General features: G+C 46.8%; 1 long non-coding RNA gene across 1 annotated transcript in view; it reads left to right on the top strand.

Annotated features, from left to right (window-relative positions):
• LOC120397354 overlaps nucleotides 1–21,392 on the top strand; it is a 128,951-nt gene that overhangs the window by 85,317 nt on the left and 22,242 nt on the right. Inside the window, exons 2-3 of the long non-coding RNA XR_005593745.1 lie at nucleotides 16,716–16,784; nucleotides 19,416–19,549. This is a non-coding gene — a long non-coding RNA (uncharacterized LOC120397354). The remainder of the gene's footprint in view (nucleotides 1–16,715; nucleotides 16,785–19,415; nucleotides 19,550–21,392) is intronic.

The following is a 21,392-nucleotide window of genomic DNA, read 5'->3' as shown; positions in this document are numbered from 1 at the left end:
CAGACGTAGTAAGTGATAATATACAGCTTGCTGATGAACTTCCCATAAACTGCTAAACAACTGGGTTATTCAAGCTATGTGCCAGGCCTCACTGGCACAGAGCTTGTAACAGTAACGGCACAGGCCTTCTGCCACTGCCTGTCATTCTGACCAATATTCTCTCTTTGTTTACTCATACTCCCCCACCTGTGTGTATCCATCTGGTGTCTCTTGTCTTAGATTGTAAACTCACTGGGGTAGGACCGACTTTCAGTTCCGTGTTTGTACAGTGCTTACCGCAGCAGAGTCCTGGTCCACAAGTGAAGGTCCTAGGCACTTCAGTAATACAAACAAATAATAATCATTAAGGCTCCCAACATTGCTAACACCGGCATCACTAAGTATAGATGTAATGTGATTTCCCTGGCTGGGTCGTTAGAAGCACGGATAGAACCCAGGACTCTGGATTTAAAAGCAGGGGATTCAGATGTGTTATCACATGAAGCGCTACAGGATCCGGAAAGCACCGTGTTGTGAGTGTAGGTGAGGTAGGCAAAGCCTTAAAGGGAGGGAGTCCTGAAGTGCAGAGACGCGTTAAGGGGGAGAGATGGGCCTAGCGGGTGAATTGGACAGGGCCGGGTACAAGAAGTAATATGCGATCAGAAGCAGGTTGTTTTAGTGGACAGGATTCAGGAGACCTTTGTTGTAATCACAACTCTGCCACTTGACTGCTGTGTGACCCTCCCCTGCCCGTGCCTCAGTTTCTTCACCTGTAAAATGAGGATGATGATACTTACCTGCTTTGAGACCTCTTGATGGGAAAATCTACCAGGGGCGGGGCCTAGCAGGTGAAATAATCTAACACAGACAGAAAATACAGGGGCATGTGTTCTGGAGTCGGAGAAAAAACTGCGGGAAGAATAGGTTCCTGGGAAGAAAAGCGGGGACTTTAATGAAAACAATCTAGCACGTCTTGCCAAGGGCTTAATCTCTGTGAGCTTCCCCAGCTTTGAAAGCCAGAGGGAGCTTCTTATTTCTGTTTATTTATTTTTTCATTTCAGAAGGTTTAACTCTTCCTTTAATTAATATTTCCAAGGAGAAAGTTTAGCGAATTGTTTACTGTGTTGTAAATGACTTTGGGCTAGGAGGCCCCTACCTTATCCATCTCTCCTGGGTCTGAGCTGGCCAGGTCTGGAATGAACAGCCTTGTTTTTCCTGCGCAGTAGATTGAATAATTTTTATAAGAATCATGTAATGTTCAATCCTGAGGGTCTGAGCACCTGCCTTGCCAGCTAAAGTGCAGGGATCACCCATGGATAATACAAGGGATGTAACTGTTATTCAATGATTTATGCAAGGAACATGCAAAGATCAAGCCTAGATGCGGACTCTCTTACATATTCCAGGCATGATTCTTGTATCATGCATCAGGCATACATGACCCTTACATGTTTGCCAGTCTGCAAATAGCTCCTGTTGACTCTAATGGGAGATGCAGTGCTAAGAATTGATCAGAATTTGGCCCAAAGTCTATTTTGGGTTTTAGCTTTAGGTAAGAGCATTCCTTCCTCCTCGGGTGGGGAGTTAGCATGGACATCACAGCACAGTGTTAAAATGTGCCCATTGCTGGTTATTTAGTGGGTCTGATTCTCCACTGTCTTGCACCTCCTACAGTCATTGACATCTGAGCAAAGTGAGTGCCAAGTGGGTGTGAAATGCTGTCGAACCTGGTCGGGTAATAGAGCCACTTTGCACTGGGGAAGGAAATGCACAAAGTGCAGGGCAGTGGAGAATGAAGCCCAATGTGCTGGTGTCCCCCAACTTGTATAATATGCCTCTCCCTTAAATCAGTGTAAATCAGGAGTAACTCCACTGAAGCCAGTGGAGCTATAGAAGTGTAAATGTGATTTAAATGAAAGGAGAATCAGGCTCTGTCTTCACAATTTATTTATTTATTTAATTTAATCATTCCAAAATATCTTGTTATGCTACAGCTGCAGTGGGACAGGCTGGATGAGAACACCATCCTGGCAGGTACTGGGACACTGGAAGTGGTACAGGATGCGCAGGATGGGGAAACCGAGTAACTAGCACAGTTTTACTGGCCTTTTAGTCTAAATAAAATATAACCATTACTCATCCCCTCCTTCGTCTGATTCCTGTTTGTGACACTTTGAAGTGACACAAGCAATGGGTCAAATTCAGCCCTGGCGCAAGTAGACACAAGTCAATTGGTTGCAATGGTGTTGCACTCTTTGTTCCCAAGGGTGAATTTTATCTCTTTGGCCAGCTCTTCAGCTAGTGTCAATGGAGGTAACTCCATTAACATCAATGGAGCTATGCCAATATAAACCAGTTGAGGATCTGGTCCGTTGTCCATCGATTCACAGCAGTTAGAACCTATCGGATCTTCTAGCTGATTTCCCTTGCTGATGCAAGATTGTTCCCTGCTGCATATTTTCTATTGCTTTTCCAGTCCAGTTTTAAATGTCTCAAGCAATGTGGTTTTCCCCATTTTCCTTGTTTGGGTGCTCTTTTCAGTTATCCTTGTCCTCGTCTCTTTCTCAGCTGGACAAGCCCTGATTCACGCAGGGAAACCAATTGAGTTCTCCAGGTGTGGAAAGAAACATAATCTTAGCTTCCCCATCTTAAAAATCAAGGTTGCCTCACTGGGGTGGGTTTGAATGAGGGAGATAAAATTCTGCATTCGGCTATTCATTGTTGAGACACTGGTCGTGATGAACAGCGTTACAAGTAGCAGCAACTGCTGAAATATCGCAAGACCTTAAACTGTAGAAAGCGAAATAGCAAACCCAGCCAGGAAGCAACCTGTATTGATGGGAGGAAATGAGCATTTCTCCCTAAGATGGTAGGATGCCACTAACGCAAACACAATGGGTGCGAAGCCGGGTCAGAAAGAGCATGAGGTAACATCTGTAAACAAGGACTGGTGTCAGAAACTGGCAATTGACAAATGATGTGCTGATTGGTTTGTTACCTGATGTTGATGCCTCCTCTGGATAGGAAATTAGTCTGGTGTTGTTACTGTATCTGAGAGGATGATACTCCAGGAGAGCCTTACAGTGAATTAAAGCAGGAAGAAGCATTCTGCCTTTAGGAGCACATCCTAATCCCTCCTGATGGCCTCCCAGGGCCCTGCCTGACGAGGAACTAGTGTGTTTCTACTGCATAGAGCAGGGTCCATACCACCTGTGTCCCATTCTGTGCTTCCTCACAGTACAGTTTGGGGGGACACAGTTTGTAGATCTGTATCTACGTGGATTTACCCGCCATTGCTACCCATGGTGTGCAAGCATAGTGGTGGGTGTGAAGAGATTCTACCGCCAATGGGGAAGAATTCCTTCCCCCATCCCTGTTGAACCTCCAGTGCCAAACCTGGCTTCTTGGGCGTGGTTCTGCAGGTGGGGATTTGCCCATAAGCTGTTATTATTTGTATTGCAGTAGCCCCGAGAGGCTCCAGCCAACCCCATCATGCTAGGAGTGAGCACAGAGTGAGAGACAGAAAGCTTGCAATCTGAATAGCCAAGACAAATGGCGGGAGGGGAAACCAGAGGACTGAGAAGGGACTTCAGGATTTGGTCCTATACTAACTAATAATTAAGTCCTACTTTTATATGGCATCCTTTACTCTGAAGCATCCCAAATCACTTTATAAATGCAATGTATTTACAACCCCGGATCGCTTCCTTCACCACCGAAATGCAGCCACCTCTTAGGTGAAACATGGGGGCTATTTAACAGCTCATAATAAGAGGAGAAGGAGAATACTGCAGGATGAATTCAGGTAGGCAGAATGTAACTACCAAGAGTGTAATGTGGTCAGGAGAACAGGATTTACACCTACTTTTTCAGAGAAACATCATGTGATTGGCCCTGTGCATTGTTGTTGCTGTCCAAAGGTTGAAAGAGAAGTGTTCGAACACCATAAGAAAGGCTCTTCTTGCATCGTCTGTAGTCTACCTGGAGGCAGGAAGTATTGGAAATCTTTGCAATAAGATAGTTTAGGGCAGCGGTTCTCAACCTTTCCAGACTACTGTACCCTTTTCAGGAGTCTGATTTGTCTTGCGTAGCTCAAGTTTCACCTCTCTTGAAAACTATTTGCTTACAAAATCAGACATAAAAATACAAAAGTGTCCCAGCGCACTATTAGTGAAAAATTGCTGCCTTTCTCATTTTTGCCATATAATTACAAAATCAATGGATTATCATATACTGTATTCACCTTTCAGTGTGATACCTGAGCCTGTTTTTCACTTGTGAGCCTTGGCTGAAGCCTGAGCCCTGCCACCCAAGGCTGAAGCATGTAACTTAGCTTTGTGGGGCCCCCCTGTGGCATGGGGACCCTGGGCAATTGCCTTGCTTGCCACCACCTAATGCCGGCCCTGCACTTGTGACCCCCCTAAACCCATCCCGTCACCCCCTTGGCTGAGAAACACTGATCTAGGTGAGTTAAATACTGCCTAGAAGGCCTCTGCGAACCCCAGGGATATGCGTACCCCTGGTTGAGAACCACTGGCTTAGGTTATGTCTACACTTCACTTTCATCAAAACGTTTGTCACTCAGGGGTGTGGAAAAAACACTCCCCGGAACGACAAAAGTTTTAGCACCGAAAAGCACCGGTGTGGATAGCGCTTCATCAGCGGGAGACGCTCTCTTGGCGACAAAGCTACTGCCTCTCGTTGAGGGTTGTTTTATTTTGTTGTCAGGAGAGTTTTCTCCTGGCGACAAAGAGTGGCTACCCTGTGTACCTCACAACGGCACGGCTGTAGTAGCCTTAGAGAGGCAACCAAACTGTTGGGTGCTTATCCAGCCCTTGAAAGGCATATCCCTCTCTACAGCCCCAAGAACTTGGGCCGTGCTCTTTTCTAAGGGTGTGTCTACACAGGAAAGTTACTGGAATAAGCTAAGGTGTGAATTTGAAGCGCTGGAGTAATACTGGTGTAACTCCCCGTGTGGCCACTCTCATTCTAGTAAAAGAGAGTCTTTCCCCTGGTTAGCTTATGTCACTCAGGAAGTAGTTTAATTATCGTGGTATAACTGGAAACGTTTCCTGTGTTGACAAGTCTTTACTCTCACAAGCTAAACAAGGTTGGGCCAGGTAAGTATTTGGATGGGAAACTCTCCCCCAAGAAACCAGAGTGGTTGCAATGGTGGGTCAGTACCTGGTACGAGCCAGGCTGAATCACTACTTCACCAAGGTGTGCTGGGGAGCATTGGGCTGGGGGAAGTGCCATCTCAAATGTCATGTCAAGCTGAGGTCTTGACCATCGCAGGGTTGTGAATCCCAGTATATCCTGGTGAATTCCAGCCGCATTCTGTAAGCTATAAAATATTGCCCCTGCCAATGGAGCTGGATAAAATATTCTTCTTCAATCCTTGTCCTAAACTGTTCCAGGCTGCATTGCTGTTAAACCAGCTGCCTGCCACCTCCCAGTTCCAGATGTAGGCTGCGTTTCAATGATGTGTGAAGCGATTCCTGTACAGAGTATATAGTTTGTATCTCAGGTTGTTAAATTTGTGCTCTGTGACTCATTGGGTGGAAGGCACTGTATAAAGGTAGGTGATGATTAGGATGTAGCTAGACTCCTGCTGTGGCACAGCAGCCCTGCGCCTACCAGGTCTCAGCGGCCCCTCCAATATCACAACGATTCACAGCACCACTTTGCTATTCATTTTGTTTATACTTTAAAACAGAAGGTATCCAATTCCCCCTCCCCACCCTCAGCTTTGTGACTTGCCACTCTGACTTCCTCATCATCCCGATCTAAGTGAATTTCCATACCCCTCGTTAACACGCTTTTCCCTAGAACCAGGCAGGGGCTCCCAGTTATACATGTATTTAAGTGCAAGGTTGGGGCCTATGATAGGACATAGGTATCAGGGTAAGCCTTTTTTGGGTCTTAAGATGACCAGAGAGTGGAATGGTTTGCCTAGTGAGACAGCCTTGGAGCAGTCATTAGAGGCATTAAAAACATAGTTAGATATGTTTGTGGCAAAGGGATTCTCCCTGTTCAGGTTGTGGTAGATGACCAGGGTGCTCCTTCCAATCCTACAACCTGTGATTTTTGCATATGTGCACAGCAGACATATGGATCTCCAAAATAACTGATGTCTTCGTCTGAGGAAGAGCCAGCCGGGAATAGAGCCCTGAGCACCTGACTTACTGTCCTGTGCTACCCTCCTGCATTCAAACACTGGAGAAGGATCAGCATATAGCTGACAGCCTGAGTGCATCCCGCAGCATACCCTGACTGCCGCCCTGTGATACAGGGGAGGTGGTGGTGGAAAGGTGTGGGGTGTTTCAGCGAAGCATCCGGCAATTTGAAGCCCCATGGAAACTATCCAAATCTCTTGTGTTTAGAAAGCAGGGCTGGAAGCCTCATGAGAAAAGGCTCAGTCAGGGGATTTCCAGCTCTTCTAATTCTGATTGTGGAAAAGAAGGGGCACTCATATCACAACCTTTCCTAGCCTAGTGATTGAGGCCTGGTCTACCCCTAAAAATTAGACCGGCCTAGCTACAATGCTCAGGGCCGTGACAAATTTCACACCCTGGACTACATAGTTAGGTTGCTCTAACCCCCACTGTAGACGCAGCTAGGTCGTCAGAAGAATTCTTCCGTTGATCTATCTCCCACCTCTTTGAGAGGTGGATGAACTGCATCAATGGAAAAACCCTTTCCATCGACGCAGGGAGGGTCTGCTCTACAGCATTACAGCGGCTGTGCCACTGTAGCCACTGTAGTGTAGACATGGCCTCTGTTTGAGTCTGGTACTAGAAGTAGATGTGGGGGTCTATGGGGGATGGGAGGGGAGGATTCTTAGCCTTCCTCGGCCTGTTAGTCCATCACTAGCTGTGAGATCAAGGTTGGACAAATCAGCGCGAAGCTCATATGAGTAAAGGGCACCAGGGCAGTTTAAAATTAGAACTGGAATGAGTGCTTATCTCTAGATAGACCATATCAGAGAAGCAGGCAGCCTTATCCACCCCAGTAATCCCCTCTTCTAAAGGCTCTGGGACACCAACAGCCCAAGTAAAATTCACCATGTTGAAAAGCTGGCCCTAGGAAATGTGAAAGACCACAAGCCCCTCGGGGCGAGTGGAAAACGTGCCGGTGTTTTCCCACTGTCCTCAGCGTTTCTCCCACTTTGTCAGCAGGTAATTATTACAAGCCCCGAACAATTAGTTTCACTTTGGCTGGTTTGGAGATTAGCTCAGTCCCCATCCCCCCACCCCTCACTCCTAATGTATATATATAGATGACCTCTCCAGTAACCCCCTCAAAGAGCTCATTAATGCTGGGAGAGGGATTAAGAGCGCTCGTGTTGTTTTAAATCCAGTCGTACCCCATTCTTAATGTTTTACTTCAAATCCAGGGCTGTCTCTTTGATATTTTACCAGCCACATAGCGAAGTGCATTCTGCAGAGGGACCAAGGAGGGATAAATGTGATGGGGATGAGGGGAGAGGGAGGCCAGTGGTGCTGAACCAAACCCTTGGACCCATACAGCTTCCTGCTTTGGAAGAACTAGATTCAAAGATAATGATTAGCCCCGTCTCTTCAGTGGGCCAAGCTGAAATCCAAGCAAGCAACTCCCTCATGTTGGGGAAGTTCCAATCTGAATCGAAACTTGGTAGCTCCGGCCAGTCTCCAGCACATTTACAGTGGCATGCCCAGGAGCTCCTGCTCTTCTCCCTGCCTTGGGTTAGCAGTGCTACCCGAAAGCTTCCCCGCTGGAGCAGTGAGAGCTTCCCCCTCCAGTGTCCGTCTGCTTGAACCATTGTGCACGTGGGGCAGCCTCTATTTTTGCTCACACAACAAGGACCTCCAGAGCTAAAAGCACACGTTTCTACCGCTTACGCTGAACAGCCTGGTGCTGTAGCTGAGAACTGTAATAGACCTAAATCTTCTGTTCATCAGGCACAGAGGAGCTCACAGAATGCGCAATGACCAGTATTCTGGCCTGAATTCCTAGGCAAGATAGGAAACCAGGACCCCGAGAGCAGGGTGTACGCTGCAGAGCTGCTCTCTCCCCCCCGCTTTTCCTTGCCCTTATCTTGCAAATTCAGACACTTGGGCACTTTTACCTTGGGGTAATAAGTTACTCTAGAGCTGGGAGAAGCTGGGGAATTTGCTGCTGGCTGTCAGATTCCATTGTAGGTCAGGTGGAGGGGGCTGATTGGCCACAGCCTATTATGAGGGGTGGGGTTAAGGGACTATAAAGAGAGTCTCTGTGTCTAAGGAGCCCACTCCAATTTGGAAGCCCCCATCTAGTTGGAGGCAGGCTATGCCTCTGAGAAGCTCATTCCTCGGGGGTGGGGGGGTAGCATAGCTCGGAGGCTCACTCCAGTCTGGGAGCTTAGTGTAGGACTTGTTCTAGCGCTAAGAGTCTAATCTGGCTCTGAGGGCTCATCCTATTTTCAGAAGTTTAGTTTGGGTCAGGAGTTCAGCCCAGACGAGGACCCAGGGCTGGTAGATTTTAGGGAAAGGTTTCCCTTAGAAGCTTCTGTGTCTTAAGGAGGGGTTAGAACCGGGTATCTTTCTTATGAAGCTGCTATTGGAATTTTGTAACTTAAGATAACATGCTTCCTATGTGCTTTTAATGCTATGAATCCCCTATTTTCTATATTTTGAATGAGCTCCTGAGATTTTCTGCTTCCTTTCCCTTCATTGCACTTATGAGCCTCTGACCCACAGCACTTATGCAAGTGTGAAGTTTGCCAGGGGGCCTGTAGAAGGAGGGGTGCAGGAGTGGCAGAATCCAGGTGTGTAGCATCTCCTCTGTGCACAGATCGGGAGGACCCAATCCAGCCCAGGGTCCACAAGGCACTTGTCTCGTGAAGTGCATTGTACATTTCCAGTGCTACATAAATTGCAGTGACTACTGGCCAGAGAGGCTGAGACGAGCCCACTCCATTCCTGCCGGGTTCCCCTCTCCCCATGTTAAGATTCTGATTAATTAACCAACAATACGTGAGGATGAAAACGTGCATCACAGTGTCTCCCATATTGCTTATTTCACAAACGATACCTCTATTCCTTTCCAGTTCTTACCCCGCTGTCAGCAACATGGTCTTCACCCGCACTAGATGCCAAAGTGCCAGCTGAAACTCTCTTCCAAGCTTCACTATTAATAGTCTATTAAAAACTCCAAAATCAACCACCACAAACCAGAAGGGAAAAACCAAAGTCCCTCCTTGCCAATGGCAGATCACTCCGTAAGCACTCAGCGCTGTGGGGGTGATGTCACCAGCAGGGAGCTCTGGGGACTATTATGGCAGGTGGTAGTCAGAAATCTTGTGGTGTCTGCATTTCTTAGACCTGCCAAAGGAGTTAGTCCCGGGGGCCCTGCTAAGCTGTTCAGTTGGGACTCAGCATTCTGTCTTTGCCCCAGCACCTGCCCTGCCATGCCAGCTAGGTGTCAGGGAGGGTTACACCTATGGGGTGGAGGAGAGGAGCGGGAATGTGTCTAGGGCTGGTGTGTGAATTTGTGGTGGGAGTCAGGGAAACAGTGTCTGGAGGTGTCCTGCTAAACACTGAACTCAGCGTGACTAGTTCATGAGCTGCTCAGCGTGAGCAAAGGTGGCAGAGTCTGGGCTGTGCTTCAGCACGTTCCCCACGCATCCACCAGGGTCTCAGGGCCGTTTGAGACCATAACGCTAAATCTGCAGCCACAGGAAGCTCCAGTTCCTAGGGAGCCCCGCCCATCTGAGCAGGGACAGGCTGAAATGCTAGTGTGATATTTGCTGCCTCGGGGCATCAGGACGTGGAGGTGGAGAAGGAGCTGCTTTGCGATAAGCCCAGCCCTCTCAGAGTTTCAGCTGCATCCTCAGTACTTGTATCCTGCCCCTTCTGTTGGTGGATGGATGTAGTAGCAGATCCAGTGGCCTCATCCCCCCTCTTGCCCTGCCCCATGCCACCCCCAACACATTCATGGGTGCTATGGTGCTGTGAACCCCCACTGTGGTGTTGTAAGCATGTGCAAAGGGTGCAGACGTCCTATAGGGTAATTGTCCTGGGGTGCTTTCCAGCTGCAAAGGAGGGGGAAGGGTTTACTTGGAAGGAACATGCTTCCCTGCGGCACATAATGTTACTGAGAGAATGTTATCGGCAGGGAGGATCACTGGGGTAGCATTACAATACTTTATACTGTAACCTCTTTCTACTGGCCTTTGGATTAGATTTCTGGTAGCGCTCACATAGCCTCCTTTAATTAAAAGCAAATGTCGCCACTAGGAAAGCTGCCCACCAAGCCTGGACTTTAATAGCCGCAGAACTGTTAGAAATAAGAATAATTGGTTGCAGTTACGGAGCTCCGGATCCACATCCGGGGAGCCCAGAACACCGAGGTTTGGGGTGGTGGTCTGGGCGTTCCAATGTAATGGAAATAATTTGCTAATCCTCCCTTGATAAGCTTCATGCTCCCATCCCCGCTGCACTGCCAGTATCTCTAGCCTTGCTTGCCTCTTTGGTGACTTTTGGACACAATCACCCCTGTGCCCTCTTCCATATGGCCCCCTGTGCATGTCACAGGCTTCTAAGTTCCTCTGCATAGCCCCTCACCTGCCCATGTTTTAGTCCCTCCTAAAGAGTGACTCCGCTCTGTTGCCTACAGTGAACTGAGTAGACTCATAAATGGCCAGTTGTTATTCCCCGTCCCCACACTTCTGTCTCCTTGTCCGTCTGTTCTCAGACTTGTGCGCTCTTTGGAGAAGGAGGCACCTATCCCCTAGAAGGCACACTGCAAATAAACAATCACTTCGAAGGTTGGACCACGCCTTCTTCTTGAACGTGCGAGTGATGAGAAGGGTGTTCTGTCTCCATGAAATATTCAGTCCTTGGCCTCTCTGACGGGGACAGTCAGTGCCAGCAGCTGTGGTGTTTGTGTGATGTGGATGGATGTTTGAAATGCTGCCGCAGCGGGAGTCTGTAAGTCACAGCGTTTGGCACGGCAGGTACACATTTGCTGCAAGTAAAGCTCTGCCACAAATTATTAATAGCTGCCAACTGGCTTTTCAATCCCCTCACCATCAGCAGCCCTGTATAATTTGTATGCAAATTCCCATCGGACTATCTGACACTTAACTTTTCTCCCGCATCTCACACACGGCTCAGAGGTTTTTCAGTAGGTGGATAAAAGGTCCATTTTAGCATTCTAACAGGCCTGAAGAGCCAGGCCCACCCAGCTTAGCTGGAATTGTAACACTGGACTTACTTCATGGCTGAGAGCAATGTGTTTGCTAAAGAGAGCAAAGCTGGCATCTTCTTCAAACGGATTCCATTCACTCCTGCTTTTTTTTTATTTTAATACCCACTTTGAGCTCTAAAGACGTTAGAAATCTTTGAACAGTTTTTGAAACAGCACACTGAGCGGCACAGACTAACATCGCCAGCCAAGGCGAGAGGGGCATTCATAAGGCATTGGCTTGTTTAGCGTCGAGGATGTGTGCCTGGATTACACCCAAATGGAACAAAGACAAATATGCAAAGTGCATCAGGACAGAAATGAAAGCCACAGCGGGTCATGACTTTCCCTGGACTGGACGGTCTGAAGATCTAAGGCGTCCCTGGGATTAGCCCGCAAGCAGCAGCAGCAGCCCTGTGAGAACAACAAACTTTTACTACTCTGGTTCTTCAAAACTGGTTCCAAAGCCGCCGAGTTCCCACAACAGAAGCGGCACAGATGACAGGGAGGTTTGTTAGAATTTCAGTTGAAACAAATATCTAGTCTCAAACTTCCTTCTAAGATTTTAGCCTTGTGTCCACTGCAAACCAGACGGACAAGATTCTATAAACCACATTTATACAGACCCAGGCTGAATAGAGGACATAGATTTGACTAAGATACATCAGATTTTTTGAGGGATTGATGGAGTGCTAGCATGATTGCAGACTCATCTCCCTCTCTTTATCTATCTGTCAGTCACATCCATGACCATGGTAGTCCCCTTTCTTCCACTATTCTGTTCTTACCTTCTCCTGTCCCTACCGGCCTTCATGCAGGTCTCGGAAAAGCCTACTGATTGTTTGCTTGTGAAAAAGGCAGGCGAGCAGGTGGGTAAGAGAGTTTTGGAAGGAAAGCAAGGGAGAGCCACCAAGCTGCTGGAAGAACTATCCTTCTTCCAGGGGGATAGAGGCAGCTTAGAACATGTTTTGCCAAGAAAATGGCTACTGGAAAGGAAGCAAGGTCCTGGATAGATAGCCACTGCTAATTACTGCTCAGCCACTCATCAGGTAGCCTGGATGAGACTGTAATAATTTGGTGTCATGGCTCTAGTTGGATTCAAGGGGTCAAGATAGCTACTGCACAGTCCTTCAGGAGAAGAAGGGGTGATATACACTGAGAAAGATAGGGGAAGGGGTCAGAGATCTAGGGGCTGAGTGAAAGCCTCCTGAAGTCAATGGAACGACTCCCACCGATGTCAGTGGACATTAGGTCAGGACTTCAGTCCCACTGGTGTGGAGCAATGAAGCACACCACAGTTTTAACAAGCACTGGGAACTGCTAGCCAGCAGGAGGTTTAAGAGAGCGCTGCAGGTGTAATTGGGTGGCCTGCCCCTTTAAAGGCTAGAGGCCTGGAGCTGGCCAGCCCTGTACAATTAGCCCTGCTTGCCACACCTGGGATGAGGTGTGGGCCTTTATTAGAACCAGCTGGGTTCGGAGAAGCTGATTCCCCTATAAAAGGCAGCATGACAGGGCAGGAGGGCATTTAGGGGACTGTAGAGAGACTGAAAAATTTCCTGGCAGGGAGCAAAGGAAGTGAATGCAGTGCTGGGAAGGGGGGTGGCTCTGGGCTTACAGGGAGAAACCATGACCTGGGACTGGAAGACCAAAGGCCTGCTTCAAGGAGAGAGACATTGAACTGTAGAGAGGAAGCCAGGCTTTTGCAGGGAAGACCTGTGGAGTTGCTAAAGCTGGGAACAGCCTAAGGGAGCTTTGGGTTGTGCCTAGCTTAAGGCTGGAGAGAGGTCTTTTGTGTTCATTTGTGAACTTTGTACTTCCGACCCTAGGAAGGGGTGTTGGTGCTGGACTGGTAAAAACCTCTTTTTGAGTGTATTGAGGAACTCCGAGTGGAAACTAAAGTCGAAGTGCTGTTTGCAGGGGTGCCTGGGAGGAGGCCATTTGTTGACACTGAGCTAACCTGGCTGGAAATAGGAACAGGAATGCTAACCGGTCAAAGGGAAAAAAGCAGATTTGTATTAGATGTAATACTTAGGGTGGGATCCCCAAAGGGATGTTGGTGTGGCAAGGCTGAGTGTCAGTGCCTAGAGAATCACAAGTATCAGGGAGTAGCTGGGTTAGTCTGTATCCACAAAAACAATGAGGAGTCCGGAGGCACCTTAAAGACTAACAGATTTATTTGGGCATAAGCTTGTGTTTAAAGAAAACCCACTTCTTTCTACCCTATCACTTGTAGCCCAGTGGTTAGTGCACTTAGCTGGGATGTGGAAGACCCAGGTTCAATACTTATTTGCACAGGGGTCTTATGCTTCTCAGGTGCAAGAGAACTCAAACCACTGAGCTATGGGATATTCTGATGTGGGACCTCCCTCAATCTCTCCTGTTACAGCTGTTGCATGATATATAAATGAGTGATTGGAGCCCTGATGTCTCCCACCTCCCAGGTGGGAGCCTTAACCACTGGTCAGCAGAGTCATTCCCTCTCTTTCTCACCCAATGACTGGTTAAGTATTTAACCATAGTGCAATAGTAGCTCATGTAAATGTAGGGCTAACAAGATACTGGGTGTCCTCAACTCCCACTGAAGTCAATTGACGCTGAGGGCATTCAGCACCCTGTAGGGTCTGTCTAGCAAGGATTGCTAGGAGTTATGCTTACCACTGGCTAGACATTTGCCTGGGGATGCAACGCAGACTGTTACCAGTTGCTCTCAAATCTTGGCCTCATTCTAAGGGAGTCTGGCCATTGTCTTCAATGGGGCCAAGATTACATCCAAAGCTCTTTGGCTTCCTCTGACCCATGTCATTTGCATCTGATTTATAGGTCTCAGCTTCTAGTACCCTCTATGCATCGAGCTAGTTGCAGGGAAAGAGCTACTTGACATCTGGCTCCAAGCTGGTGCAGTGCCCTTCCATTTGATCTCTGTGCCAACGAGTCACTTCATTGTTTTCAAATCTGACTTGATGGGTTTTTTTCCCCCGAGTTATTTTTTTCACCCCCCTGTTAGCCATGTTGCAACCATATTTGCTGTTCAGCTCTGAGATGCATGTGAAAGACTGTTTGTAAATCAGCAATAATCATAATATTTCCAAAGTTTACCCAGAATGACTATCCTCCTGGAATGCAAATGGAATCTGTGTAGTTAAAGGGCATGGGGTGGCTTTGCTGTACCCAACAAAAGTCCTCAAATAGTATAGCTCTTAACTCAAAATCTGCATAGGTTAGAAAATAGAAATTTCTGAAAGAACGATCCCTGGGGAGGATTGCCTGGACAGCTGATAAATATGCCATCTGTATAGGGTGACCAGACAGCAAGTGTGAAAAATCAGGATGGGGGTGGGGGGTAATAGGAGCCTATATAAGAAAAAGACCCCAAAATTGGGACTGTCCCTATCAAATTGGGACATCTGGTCACCCTACATCTGTATGAGTGTAAATTGCCCCTCCAAGGCATAGCCTTGTAGAGAGCTTGTAGCACATTTAAATGCATGTACCATTTGTCCTTTTGGAAGGGCAAATCTGTTAATGATTTTGTAGACAGATTTTGGTGCATTCAGTTTCCCAGGCTGCTTTCAGCCATTAGGCAGATCATTAGGTATTTGAGGACAGAGAATCAGCTTCATTCCTGTTGATAATCCCCCAGATAATTTCCCCTTCCTAGAGTATGGACATGAAGGGCAAATATGCTTTGAAAAACATATGAGTGGGTTGTTTTCTGGAGGGGCTCACCTGCATTCCTGTGCCCTGCAGTTTGCATGGGCATGTTGTTATTTTTGGCTATCTGTGGCACAGGTCCATCACCAGAAAATCGTATCCACAGATTGGAGACCAGGGTTTTGTGAATGGGAAACGCTTTTCTCCAATTCCTTAGTCATAGCTCCTTTCTTAAATGGGTCCGGTTCAGATGGAGAGCATTGCCTGGAGACTGTACTACTCTTAGTGGAAGATACTTACAGATGAGTCCTCCATTGGGGGCAGGGATAGCTCAGTGGTTTGAGCATTGGCCTGCTAAACCCAGGGTTGTGAGTTCAATTCTTGAGGGGGCCACTTAGGGATCTGGGGCAAAAATTGGTCCTGCTAGTGAAGGCAGGGAGCTGGACTCAATGACCTTTCAAGGTCCCTTCCAGTTCTAGGAGATTGGTATATCTCCAATTATTATTTATTTATTGTGAGCGAAAGGTGGTAATGCTAGGGATAATGATTAGCAGGGGCCTTTTCAGCCAACGACTGACTACCTGTGAAGAAAACCTTGCCCCTCTGAGTTATATCTGAGGGCATCCTCATCATATTAAACACTTAGGTAAAAATCTATCTTCTGGGGGCCTAGTACATCGCTGTCACAATATTATGGAGTGTGGTACTTTTTAACATGACTAACGGTGGCAGTTTAAGCCCTAGAGGGAATGACCACTCTCTGTTCTGTGTGAAGCCTTGGCCTATGCAGCTGAGCATTGCATGGGCTTTTATTTGCTCTCGTCCACATTGCAAATTCATGTCTGATGTGATGTTCATGACCACTGTCCCTAGCACTTCTATCATTCTTAACGTCTCCCTCTTAAGAGGAATTTGATCTCACTTACTTTTCGCTCTCATTGTAGTGAAAAGGAGTTTTGTTTGTATAAGGCCTATACGATGGGCCCCGAGGCTTAGCTTGCATGTTGTCCAGGTGGAATCTCATTTTGCTGTTTTTCTGCCCGTTTTTCTAACTTTTCTATTAATCTTCTGCTCTCACTTGTGTTTGTAGCACCTCCTGATTTAGTAACATCTGTGAATGTAATTAATGTGCTGCTTTCCCCCCCTGCCCATATTGTTAATGAGCACGTTATATAAGCCCCAAGTTCGTTCTCCAGAGGTGAGAGGTTCTTGAGTCTTATTGGCTTCATTTTCTCCTTGGCCAAATGGCTTTGGTAACTGCTCAAGCTCAGTTTTTAAAACCTATTTCCTAGATCCAGGATCTGGGAGCCTTCATTCCTAAAGCTTTTTGCCTCCACTCACTCACCTCAGCCCCCAACAGTTTGTTTTTGTCATTAAATCCCCCCCCACACCCAGTGTCGTAAACCTGCCTTCACCAACACACATTGCCTTCTGACTCTCCCGGTGCAAAGGAATCAGAGTGTGAAGTGGAGGGGAGGAGTGAATTGACTCAAGTTAAAAGACAAGATGGATCTTCCACTCTCTCCATGGGCCCTACTGACCCCTTGGCCCCCAACCAGATTTGGATCAGGACCAGATCACGTCTCTTGTTCCATTTCAGAAAACAGACACTAATTCAGACCTGGATGCCGAGAGAGGAATGGGGATTAACAGCACTGCTCAGCTGTGCCAAACTGTGTGAGGTGGTCTGATAATGTGGACTATGTTCCATGGGGATTGAAGCAGAGAATAGGCCAGACTTAATTTCAGAGCGCTTATAGGTAGCCTGAACTTGAATTCCAGTCCTATATGCTAAACGCTAGTTCATTTACCCCTCTCCCATCTAGCTGCTGGTACTTCTTAAATTTGAAACAGTTGTTGTATGTTGTTTTTTTTGCCAGGCAGGCATAGCCAGAAGTCTTCTCTTATCAATGTAAAATGGAGAGCTGTCGAGAAGAAATATGCAAGAGGTTAGATTGCAAGCTTTAATTTCTTTTGTGCTCCCTGTTACCCCTGCCCTGTGTCACAGCATAAGAGGAGACAGGGAGTAACTCTGAACTGGATGTTATCAGAGTTGGTCCACTGAAGGCTTCATGGTCTACTGAGGCTCACAAGCAGTGACATCATTGGCAATGGCAGATCCACAGTCTACGGTTTATCAGAAGCTTCACTCAAAATGTTGCAATGCACTTTGCAAGACACAGTTGAACTGTAAATGTAAACAATATAAATTAGCGAGAGTATCTTTATGATCTATAGCTAATACAAATTTTGACTGTCTCCCAGGTAGTCACACCAGGAAGAAATAATAGTGATTGTCTTTTCATAGAATATCAGGGTTGGAAGGGACCTCAGGAGGTCATCTAGTCCAACCCCCTGCTCTAAGCAGGACCAATCCCCAACCAAATCATCCAAGCCAGGGCTTTGTCAAGCCTGACCTTAAAAACCTCTAAGGATGGAGATTCCACCACCTCCCTAGATAACCCATTCCAGTGCTTCACCACCCTACTAGTGAAAAAGTTTTTCCTAATAGCCAGCCTAAACCTCCCCCACTGCAACTTGAGACCAAAGCTTATATAAAATAACCTTTATCATTTATATAAGACACTTCCAAACATTTAATCCTCAAACAATCAAATATCATCATCCCCATATTTCAGAAGGGGAGCAGTTAAATGATTTACTTAATATTCAGGTGTTCTTGGTTCTCAGCCCTGCACTCATATCTGTAGACCTAAACACCCATGTATGGGTGTGCATGCGCATGTGCTATACACACACACACACACACACACACACACACGTACGTCTGGGTAAAAAGGTAAACAATATAAAAAGGCACTGTCAAATAGTTGTTACAAAAATGTAGGGTTCTGCCCGTGTGTGTGTGCACATGCACACACACACACACTTACCAAAAAAATGTAATATTCTGTGGCATAGTGAGAGAACCTGAGAGGCTCCCCTTTGTAAACAGTTCTTTAAACTCAGGAGAAAATGTCTCCATTTCCCTGCCATGCAGCATTTCAAATACAGCCACTGTGCTGCTAATACAGACGAAACAAATGAAAAGAGTTTTAAAAAAAAACTGATCTGGATTCCTGGGGTCAAATTCACCCCTGATGTAACTCCACTGAAATTAATGGAGTTACACAAGGAATGATTTGGAGTCATTGAGTGTGTGAGGAATGGGGGGTGGGGCTGTTTTACTAATTGTTAATAGTGTCTGGATCTGTCACTAGCACTATGTTTCTGTAGTCTGTATGGGATGGATGGTTCATGCTAGGGAGTTGACTGGATAGCAGAGCTGTGATGCAGTGCACTCCCTGCTAATGGCACCTCCTCCTGGCCAACCTGGAGATTATCTCTGGCCAGGCATCGTGCCCTCCTCTCACTGTATCTGTCCCATTGTCTTCTTACCATATGCCACTAAGGGGGCTCCCTCTGGCCAGGTCACCATATGGGTTTCCCCTTCTAGGGGGGTGTATCAGAGTCCCTCCATACAAAATGGCAGTCTTCCCTTTACTGCTCCCACCATGTTACTCTTCCAGTGGCTGGTCAGGGGAACCAGGCCTGCCCTCTACTCCAGGCCCCAACACAGCTCAGGGACCCCCTAGTCAGCAGCCAAAGTCTTCACTACCTATTCCCCACTGCTTTTCCCCACAGCCTTCTCCTACCTCCTGGCCCTCCTCACTCCTCTGGGCTTGCCAGTCCTAAACTCCCTCCTCTCAGGGAGTATCTGTGGGCTACCTGCCTTCAGCTCCCAGCCCACCTGCCTTCTGCCAGGGAGTGACTGCAGACTATCCCTCTCTGCCTTCTTCTGTTGCCAGCTTCCTGGCTTACACAGGCCCTGCCTGTTCCTGCCCTGATGAGCCTCTTTTAATTAAATTCCAGCTCCCTGTCTCCTTCTCCAGGTGCAGCCTGGGTAGTTAATTGGCTTCCTTAACCATTTTAATCACTCCAGGCCTTGTGTGGGATGGACACTCCAGCACAAGATCCTACCCACCTCAGGCAAGAGTGGGAGAAGGTCCTCCCCTAACAGCTTCCACTTAAAGGTCATTAAGCAGAGCCATAACTAGAGCATTTAGTGCCTGGCATGAGCAAGCATATTTGCATCCCATTTTTTCCCCTTCATTTCTCAGCCTCATTTTTTCACCCTCATGGCTTTGTGCCCTGGGTGGCTGCCCCACTCACCTCGCCTGGTTATCGCCCTGTCATTAAGAGACAATACTAGAGTCAGTGACCTAAATGCCTCTAGCCTAATCTAGGGTAGGGGGGTCAGAACCTGCATAAAACTTGGGAAAGAACCAGGAGGACAAAGAGATTGGTGTGTGACCGATATAAACACAGATTCTCTCAAGGGGCTCCAGAGAGCCAGACGGAGAGATCCACATGCACAAAGGATGATCTTTGATTTCTAAAACAATATGACCTGGGTCTGTTCCGTTCTGTTCCCGTGTCTTAAGAGAAAAGCCAATCTAACTGTGGTGAAGTGTCAGATTAGGTGAGACTACATATGTACATAGGGTGTTTGTTATTTTAAAATCCTTTGTGTGCTAATGCTTTGTTCCAACTGTGAAATAAAAATGCTCTGTTCACAGGTTCCCCAAGTGGGGAAACACATGTGCCTGAAACTCAGTCATACTTGCAGGGTGATAAGCTGTTGGTACATGGGATGGTGTACTCAGCTCCTGGTCTGAGAATGGAAGAATTGCAGGATTCCATCCCGAGACAAGTAAGGGCAAGGGGCAGAGTGAGGGGGTAAGTCACCGGGGAGACCCGAAAGGGGATAGAGGTACAGCTAGGCCCTGCTGAATGAAACACAAACTGTAAACAACATACATGGTAAAAAGCAAACAATGGGTCTAATACTGTAAACTTTACTCATATGAGTAATTCTTAGTCAGATAAATAGTCCCACTGAAGCAGGGCCGGCTCTATCATTTTTGCTGCCCCAAGCAAAAAAAAAAAAAAAAAGCCGCTCAGACAGTGCCGCCCCAAAAATGGATGGAATGCCGCCCCTTAGCATGTACCGCCCCAGGCATGTGCTTCCTCCACTGGTGCCTGGAGCTGGCCCTGCACTGAAGGCATTGGGACTTCTTGTGTGAATCAGGCTTACTCATGTGACCAAGGTTTGCAGAATCATACCCAAGATTTTCTTTTTAAAATTAGCTTTGATCATTTAAGGCCAGATTGCAAACTCCTGACTCCCATTGCTGAGCAGTTACTCACATAAACAGCTTCACTAACTTTCCTGGGCTTACTCATTTGAGTAAATGCTAACTGTTGGGAGTAAGGGGTTCATGCTCTGGCCCTAATGGAGTTGTTATTAACACAGGTAAAAACTTATTTTAGAAAACACATGGTTTGTCCTGACTAGATGACTTGCAAACATTTCATAGAATTTCTCTGAAAAAAAATCAGAATTCATAAGTCAATTTTACAATGCATTAAATTTAAAAGGATGAAAGTCAGGCAGTTTTTAGGGGAAAAGAATGTTCTGTAAGCAGCACAGCAGGATTGGATCAAAGCGTCTTTGACAAAGAGACTCCCACTGACACCAAATGGGCTTTGGATCAGGTGCCAAGCTGGCCACAGAATGGACAATAATTAATAACTGACTGTCAGATGTGATGGAACACCAGTATATTAGAACCTGTTGTGAGTTAATAGCAATATTTCACACCCCTTGCATGAGTTTTCAGGGAACAGCACATTGGCTCAACAACTCTTGCTATTCATGGTAGAATCCCATTGCTCATTGGAATGGCAACAGCTGTGGATGAGTCAAGACAAAGGAAGTGATGTGGGGGGGGCGAATGTGAATTAAGGATTGGAAAAACATCAGCATTCACAGAGAGAAACCACTCCGAAACCTGCATTTATCCAAGGAAAAGGATGCTTAATTTAAAAGGCCATATATCATTTCAGAATGGTAGGCGCCTTCTTGGGGATTTTGTTCTCCTTCATGTTAAAAGAATGATCATCTCTGGGTGTTTCTTTCCTTCCCTTAACGCGTGAATCTATCACATGCTTCTGGACCTAGGTTACATTTTAGTTTTACATGCAAGTAAAAGAAAACAAAGCAGAACATGTAACTCTGCTGAAGGCAACTCTTTTCCTTAGCCAAACTGGTACAGGCAGCTCAACGATCATAAACCCACAGGAGATCTTCTTGAATCAATCTGTTCCTGTCCTCTCTGTCTGCACCTTAATGAAAATGGTCGTGGGCAGCTGGTACCTTTGTCACGGTGGTTCTGGAGTGCACTTTTATAAAAGTAACAATGATCATCAAGCATGAATTGAACCCAGGACCTCTGCATCAAGCTGACTTTCTGAGCTACAGCAGCAAGGCCAGTCTGCTGTACACAGTCTAGCCACTAGGGAGCAACACAGAGCCACACGCTGTTAGCGTGAGTTATGCCAGCATCTCAGCTATCCAATAGCTGGGTACTACTTAGACAACTCATGCCAACCGCCATTCTTTGTATGCATATTCTCCCTTTCCTTCCTCTGACTCATGTTTCTTTTGTTACTGATCCGTCTACTCCACACGTCTCATTCTTTCTCATGGTCTT

The sequence above is a fragment of the Mauremys reevesii genome, linkage group 1 (genome assembly GCF_016161935.1).
Source record: "Mauremys reevesii isolate NIE-2019 linkage group 1, ASM1616193v1, whole genome shotgun sequence".
Classification (NCBI taxonomy): Eukaryota; Metazoa; Chordata; order Testudines; family Geoemydidae; genus Mauremys; species Mauremys reevesii.
This window is presented reverse-complemented; position numbering and strand designations above follow the sequence as displayed.